This window comes from Vanacampus margaritifer, chromosome 14 (assembly GCF_051991255.1).
Source record: "Vanacampus margaritifer isolate UIUO_Vmar chromosome 14, RoL_Vmar_1.0, whole genome shotgun sequence".
Taxonomy (NCBI): Eukaryota; Metazoa; Chordata; class Actinopteri; order Syngnathiformes; family Syngnathidae; genus Vanacampus; species Vanacampus margaritifer.
The window spans coordinates 12,136,179-12,144,675 of record NC_135445.1 but is presented as its reverse complement, the minus strand read 5'-3'; positions in this window follow the sequence as shown (position 1 = coordinate 12,144,675).

Genomic DNA, 8,497 nt, shown 5'->3' with positions numbered 1-8,497 from the left:
ATCCGATTACAGAGGTGAGTAGTAACATGAGGGGTAACCCAGGGGTCTCATTTGTGTTTTTCCACGTGTTTACATGGCTTTTCGAAAAGGTTTTGAAAGGGTTGTTGACTGTGTGCAAACGTAGTCAGTGACACGACACCTCAGTTTGTTTACCTTACGCACTATGAAAAAACAAACAATTGGAGAATGTCATGCCTTGTCATCTGTCGCCCTACAAAATGTCCACATTTCAGCCTACAAGAACTCCACTTCTTGAGTTCTTGAACTGCTTCACAATTGTAAACAATAATAATAATAATTTAAAGGGCTACTTGACTCATTTAGCCATTTTCCGCAATTAAAAGGTGAATGTTTTGTCTATAATTAATGTGATTAGTTTAGTCATTATTTTTCATGAACAATTAATACCTTTAACTCATTCACTGCCATTGATGGCTATAGACGTAAAACTTTTTTTTTTTTTAACTATTTCTATTAGTTTAACTTTTTTTTCACTTTTGTTAACATGAGTATGAAAACCTAGAAGAATATTATTGTATATTTAAAACAGATATACAATTTGCGATTAATCGTGAGTTAACTATTGAAGTCATGCGATTAATTACAATTACAAATTTAATCGCCTGACGCCCCTAATTTTTTAATAATCTCCTTAAAATAAAATAAAAATACAATAAAAGATTATTAAAAAAAAAAAATCTAGGCTTTTATACTCTTGTTAACAAAAGTGGGGGGGAAAAGTTAAACTAATAGAAATAGTTAAAATGATTTTTTGATAGCCGTCAATGGCGATAAATGAGTTAAAAACACATTTTGCCACTAGCTGTCGACTGAAAATGACATCACAGGTAACGAACCAATCATGGTTCAGTTTGCGAAGATCACATGACCAGAAAATAGGTGAGCCTGATTGGTTGTTACCTGAGCTCAGAACACCTCCATCTTTCCATCCATCCATTTTCTTAACCGCTTGTTCTCACAAGGGTCGCAGGGGGCGCTGGAGCCGATCCCAGCCGGCTTTGGGCAGTAGGCGGGGTACGCCCTGAACTGGTTGCCAGCTAATCCAATAATTTTATTTTGTTAGCAGCACCTCTGCTGTTGTGACAAAACATCTAATGATTTTGACTTGTGGTGCTCACAGAATGCCAAAGGGACAATGCATTTTGGGGGCACTGACTACTTGTATAACATAGAAATTAGATTTTGACGCATAGGTAAGCTGTTTTGGGAGGGATATAAACTTTTGCAGATGTTCCATGGTGTTGTGCAAAATCATCCAAATTACTTTTGGCAAAAACACGAAGTGAATGCAGATGAGTCAAAGCAATTGAGAAGGATCTTTGCAGTTGTGACAGTACCGACTCTTTGTTTGGGAAAGGAATTTGGAGTGAAGCGTGTGTGAGCAGTTTTGGGATAAATATGTGCTTTTGCTAATGAACTGAACGGTCTGTTTGGCCAAATGAGCTTGCAGTTTTGAAAATGTCATCTCAGTTTCAAGAAATGTGCCAAACCTTTGGAGAAAAACAGAAATACTTATATAATAATAATAATAATATATATATATTTATATATATATACTATATATATATATATATATATATATATAGCTGCGCATTTTTCTAAAAAAGAAAATAGTTACGTACTTAACCCTAACTTAACTAACCCTAAGCGGAGGCCTGAAATCTTGTATAGGTGGCGTTAATGACGGACATTCCTTTGGAGTGGTGGTGGTGGTGGTGGTGGTGGTGGTGGGGGGGGGGTTGTTTGGGTCTCTGCTGTGTGAGTGTGTGTGCGTGTGAGTGCGTGCACACATGCGACCTCCAGGCCGATCTAAACATCCTCTCGATTGTTTGAACGTGGAATGTGAGTCATCCCTTAAAAGTTGATTTTTGTTTGGAGGTGTACGTGCTATTTTTGGATCAAGCGCTTGCGCCGCGGCCTTGCGTGAGCCTGCTGTGCGTCATACGTGTAAATACAGTGTGTCTATACAAACGTGTTTGTGTGTGTGTATGAATTGTTGCGCACGTGCCTGATTGCATGAATGCATTCTGGGATGCCTGTGCCAATTGACTTAAACGGATGACGGGGGACCGGGGGGGGGGGGGGGGGGGTAAAGACAGTCTGTCTGCTCCCAGCCGGAGGGGGAGGGCAGGAGAGGAGTCGGGATGGGGGTCTGCCTATGATTACGGGCTGGAAGTGTCAATCAGGTTGGGGGTGGTTGAAGAGAGCCACAGTCGCATTCTCATGCTTATGATCCCCTTTGGTCATGTTTGAGCTCACGTCAGGAAACCATCTTACCCTTGTTATCAGTGGATGACACATACACACAAAAACACACACGTGTAAAGGATATGATGCCCAAAACTGCCCCCACCCCGGCATACTTTTTTACCAAATTTTGCTGTGAAACTGACACACAAAACAAAAGTCCTCTAGCTTCATGCTAAGAAATAAAGTGAAATAGCATAGATGAGCTAATTGACATTAGCATAGATGTTACAGTAATTCATTCATCTTCAAGCAATTTTGACTTGAACTCATACAGCTACACAACGTCTGTACAAAAATACTTATAGGCATATGCTCGCTCTGCTCTGTGGGAACAAAGTATCGCTTAGTTGGGGGCCTTCTCTGACTCTTCTCTTCCAGAAAAACTCCATCATGTTGTAGCCATCTTGGTACTATACAGAAGGTGTGCTAATCTAAATTCAAACTATGAAACATAGTACAGTATAGCGGTTTGTGTGTGTGTGTGTGGGGGGGGCTTAAATACATGAAAATCAAGTGAAAAACATAGTTCACAAGCAACACACATGCCAGAAAAATGTCATATTTTTTTACACAAATATTCATATTTTAAACCCCAAAAATAATATATTGTATATATAGTATATATTGTTAGTATTTGTGGAAAAAAACACTAAATCTTGAAAGTGTACAGTTTATTTATTTCTTTTTTCAAGAATATTGTCATGATCTAATATTGTTTTTAAGACAACTAACTACAATTTTGTGAGTTTTTTTCTTACCAGGAAATAAAGTTTTATTTTGGGAGGGGGAAAAAGGCAACTTAAGAGGAGAAAAGTTTGCCTTAAAAATGTGCTTTCCCCCCAAAAAATATTTTTAATTCATAAAAAAAAAAACATTTAAAAATGTATTGAGTCAATCTAATGAGCATGGTTTTATTCATTTATTTTTTTAGGGGGAAAAAAACTTTTTGAGTACAAATATTTTCCTGCAAGAACTAAAGCCATATTTTGGGAGAGAAAAAAAATCCTTTTTACAAGAAAAATACTATTAATTTAAAAAATGTATATGAAGTCATTTTTTAAAAAAAAGCCTATTTTTTCAGAAAAAAAAAATAAAAAAAAAATCTTTACAAAGCCATATTTTTGGACAAAAAAAGTCAGTTAAATTAGAAAAAAAACCTGTAGTTTTTTTTTTTTTTAAAGAAAAAGGTATTTATATTACAATATTGATGCGTAATTGTTTCTCATAGGCTTGCAAGTTAATTCACATAATGTTGCACATTTTGCTTAGAAAAACATATTTTCATTGATTGAGCCCCCCCCCCCAAATAATCTTTTTTATTCTCGTGATGAATAAAACCACTTGTGTGCGTGTGTGTATGTGTGTGTAAAAAAGAAATCTGATTTCAATCCCATACCAAATCCAATATTTCTTCTTAAGATTTCGATTTATAGTAGAAGTGAAACGTATTCATATTTTATGCACAATCAAAGCTGTTATATGAGCTTTAAATGGATTGAAAATGTTCCTCCAGTGGTTTTACATGCTGCAAGTTCAGTGAGAGGCTTTTCACCCCCGGCTATGTACAGATGACTTCTATCATAATCCTGATGATGTATTCCATGCTTGTTTGCGTCAAATCACATTACCATCACCTTCCTCCTATTCCCATGTACATTTCTATAGGTTGCATGCGTGTGCAGTATTATTAGGAGGAATAACTCGAGAAAAATGTCAGTGAACACGACCGACAAAATATGATTGATGGCTGCAATATCGCCACCAGACAGCAGACGAGATCCTTTTTCAATAACATGATGCAAGGAAATGACCCCCCCCCCCCCCCCCCTACGTCGGCCTCACCGACTGACAGCTGACTTCAATAATGCAACAACGTCGTCAAAAAATGATTGGTCGCCCAGTTCACTGGCAGGAAGGAAGAGGACGAGGTGACTGTTCAAGCCCTCACAGTTTTGTGCGAGGTGACTGGCGTGTATGTGCGGATGACACCAGTTTACCAGTAACACCGCAACGCCAACAACAAGCTCAACCGCTGGACAAACGTTCAGCAGACCGTTACACAAGACCACTGTTGGCATGCTCAAAACAGAAGGAACCATACACGTTGTTTCATGTTTAGATTACAAGACAACCCTCAACTGACTTTCAATACTTTATGTGAATTTTAGCATTTTAGCTCAATAGCGTCCAGGTCATGTGACCAATGTACGGTACTCAAAATCGGTCAAAATGGGCCTCTCGCATGAGATACGCCACTTGTTTTTCAATTTCACATTTCTCAAAATTTTCTATGAATTTTAAACATAAAATTTAGCATTTGAGCTCAATAGCGCAGTTCAGGTCATGTGACCAATGTATTCAAAATCAGTGTGGAATAGTAGTGCTGGGCTTCCCGCATGAGATACGCCTCTTGTTTTTCAATTTCACATTTCTCAATATTTTCTATGAATTTTTATACATAAAAGTTATTATTTTAGCTCAGTAGCTTCCATGTCATATGACTACACAATACAGACATATTTCAATTAAGTATGTTTTAGCCATCTTTTCATTAGACAACACTGGAAAAAAAAGACGCTTCTCCACAATGCATAGTATAATTGTAATTTTACGGTCCCTCAAAATAGCTCAGCACAAATCCATTAATATCTAAACTGTTAGCAACAAAAGTGAGTACACACCTGAGTGAAACTGTCCAATTTGCGCCAGATTAATAATTTCCCCTTTCCAGTGTCATGTGACTCATTCCTGTTACAAAGTAAGAATATATTTACACTTGAACCCCACTATTCACAAGGAATAGGCACGAGTATAATTGACACCCTTAGATATGCATTAGGAAAAACATTTAATTATTATTTTTTAAATTAATCAGTAATCTGCTATTTTTTTCTGCACCAATATGGGCATTGGCCTGGAAAAAAAATTCCCATATCAGTCGGGTCCTTAAACAAATATAGTGTGTCCACAGCTTTTGAATCCAACTATCACCTCCAAAGGGTATCACCAACTCACAATAAATTATGACCAAAAGTCACAATAATTTAATAAACGACTATAAACAACAACACTGTGACCCTGTCTGTACAAAATAACCCATTAAAGAGGCATAACTGTCACAAGTATTACTTGTAACGGCCACAAAGCATGATGGGAAAGCCTCTTCCGATTACCGCAGCTGTCATAAAGTTAGCGTTAGTCCACTAAGTAGTGCACGGGAAATGTTGTGAAAGGTTTCAAAATAAGAGCATTAACAGGAAATGCAGTGTTAACTGTCTGAATCTTGCTGCGTTTGATTCATCTGCCCAAGTTTTCACTGTCTCATCGCATGTTATGAATACTTGCCAGATGATGCCTTTTAGCCCTTTTGCTAATTTTATTATTTATATTGTTATACTGGTTCAAACACTTTAATCTTGTTACTACATTCAATTGTTAATTTGATTTTTGGTCAATATGTAATAATATGAATATCATCGGAGCGAATGTACCTGTTTTAGATTAATAATAATAATAATAATAATAAATAATGTAGATCTTCATTAAAACATTATGGACTAAAGTGGCTGGTCTGATTCCTGAAAATTGTAACGTCCCTGGTGGGGTTTCAACCTTTCACTTCTCAGACTATATATTCCGCACACTGCACCAATTTGATCAGTCATCTCAGAAGGAAACCTCATCTAAAAATCACAAAGTTGACTAAGCAGTAAAGACATGGATTACATGAACCATATCCTTTTTCTGTCATAGAGAATATGACAGAAAAGTTATATTTTTTGATTTCTACTAGTACACTAATATAAGCATACCTCTTACAGCAAGTGTTTTTTTTTTCGTATGGACAAATTTGTTGAAGGGTCCCATTTAAGTATTTGCTCATAAAATGGGGTCGACCATTTTGCTGTTTGTGTGTTTGTATTAGCGCTGCCTTGTGTAGTGCTGAGTTTGCTGGATGTCTGCGCCGATTGCAGTAAATGGCGGCCGAGGAATGCGAGTGCAGGCTAATCACGGTGGGCCTTCAAGGAGTAACCAGATAGCAGTTGGCAGACTTCAGAGGAGCGGGAAAAGCCTCAACGCAGACGCACCGCCTCCCCAAGGAGACGCTTTGGCTGAACCCCCGCCCGCTCGCCCCTCTGAACACCCCTACCCTGCATAAACCCTCCATTTGACCCAGACGTTGCCCTTAAGTGGCCAATTTACAATCAAACGTTTGTATTGTGTATTCACAAGCCACTGATATTGCTAGAAGTATCTTATTATTATAATTATCAAAACAAGGAAAAAAGTAATTGTATATATATATATATATATATATATATATATATATATATATATGTACACAAAACAGTGACAAAAAAACAACTTTAATCTTATTATTTAAATGTGAAATTCAGGGGTCTAAAATACAAATACTGTCTGATTTTTAAGTTTTTTTTCTTAAAAAATGTCTCCAAATAATCGACCGTTCTTTCTTAATAAAAATAAAAATAAAAATAAAAATAAAAATAAAAATAAAAATAAAAATAAAAATAAAAATAAAAATAAAAATAAAAATAAAAATAAAAATAAAAATAACATAATCTTGTGAGATTCTCAAGAGACTTTTTTCTTGGGGGAAAAACATTGTATTATTCTGACTTTTATCTTTGGAAAAAAAATTCGCGAAAAATATTTTTTGCTAAAGAAATTAACTATAAAATATAATATATAAAATATAATATATAAAATAATATATAAAATAAATTACATTTTCTGTCTACAAAAAAATACACATTTATTTGACTAAAAAAATCAGACTTTTGCATAAAATGACTTTAATCTTGCAATAGAATGACCTTCAAGAAAAGATATAGGTTAAAATATAATATCAAGACTTTTCTGAATCTCGTGACTTTTTATGAACGATGAAAAAAATGCTCTTAATATTATGATTTGAGACAAAAAATGTTGTAATTAGCTTACTTTCCCCCAAAAAAGTTTATGCTCATAATAACAATACGATTTCAGTTTTTAATAATAATAATTTTCAAATTAATAATTTCTTTGTTTTAGAAAATCTGATTCCCCTCTATCGTTTTTTCTTCTAAAAAACATAGTAGAGTTGACAATTGAGTTATAGTATTGAGTGACATATCATTAGCTTTTTCTTAAAAAAATATTATAATTTTTTTTACAATGGAATGCACACTGACTAGAAACAATGCAGACAGCAAGCTACTTAGAGCCCCTACCCGCAGTTTAGTAACTGCTGCTGAAAAGTATCGGCACTTTTATTCCAATTAAACAGCTCCGCAAAAATGCTAATGCAATATCTTCTTCTGTTAAAGAGCAGAAAGCTTTCCAGCAACACAAAAAAAGCTCTTGAAAAATTAATCCCTGAGGCCAAATTTGGTGTCTGACATAATTAAGACAATAATCAGTACATACTTTAAACATGTACACACATATGAGTGTTAGGTGCACATATACACACACTCACCCACGTACGTTCCACACAACCACGCACGCACACACAAGCACAATAAAGGATTTTTGTACTTTCTCGTAGCTTCGGACCCGGGGGCCTTGTTATGCGAGGAGCTCGATCAAAGCGGGAAGAAAGCGATAAGCAGAGACGACTTTTATTTTAATTATCTTCCTTCTGACCTTGGAAAGTGTCTGGAAAAAAAAGAAAGAAAAAATAGCACTGCTTATTCAAAGTGAGCGAGCGAGCTCTTGCTAAATATGTGAATTCTCTGATAGTTTTTCTTTCCTCAATGACTTTATTCACTCTGCCATTTACTTTCATTGTGTCTGTACTCGCTAGCTTCAACAGCTTAAAGAGGTTCTTGTATTAAAATAACTACATTTGACATTTAGATAATTTTCACAAATTTCCCAAGTCGTTTTAGTTGTGTCTAGGTAAATGTTTCGCATGAAGAAAGCATTTCAGTGTGGTCAGGCACCCTGTAGCATGTAGCGTTAGCATGACCAGGCATCTTGCCATTTCGCTACAGCAAGGTGAATAAAAGTCACCTTTACGCTGTTATCTGTTTTCTTCCAGTTAGCATGCTAACAATTTTTCTTCTTAAATGTTTCATTCAAGCTGACATTTATATGTGTCCATGGTGTCACGCATTCTCAGCATGACTCTCATGTATTCTGAAGCTAATTGTTTCATCTGTGTAAATGTCAAAAAGTAATAAACAGTTCCTGATCTCTAGACAGCAAATTAGCATGTGGC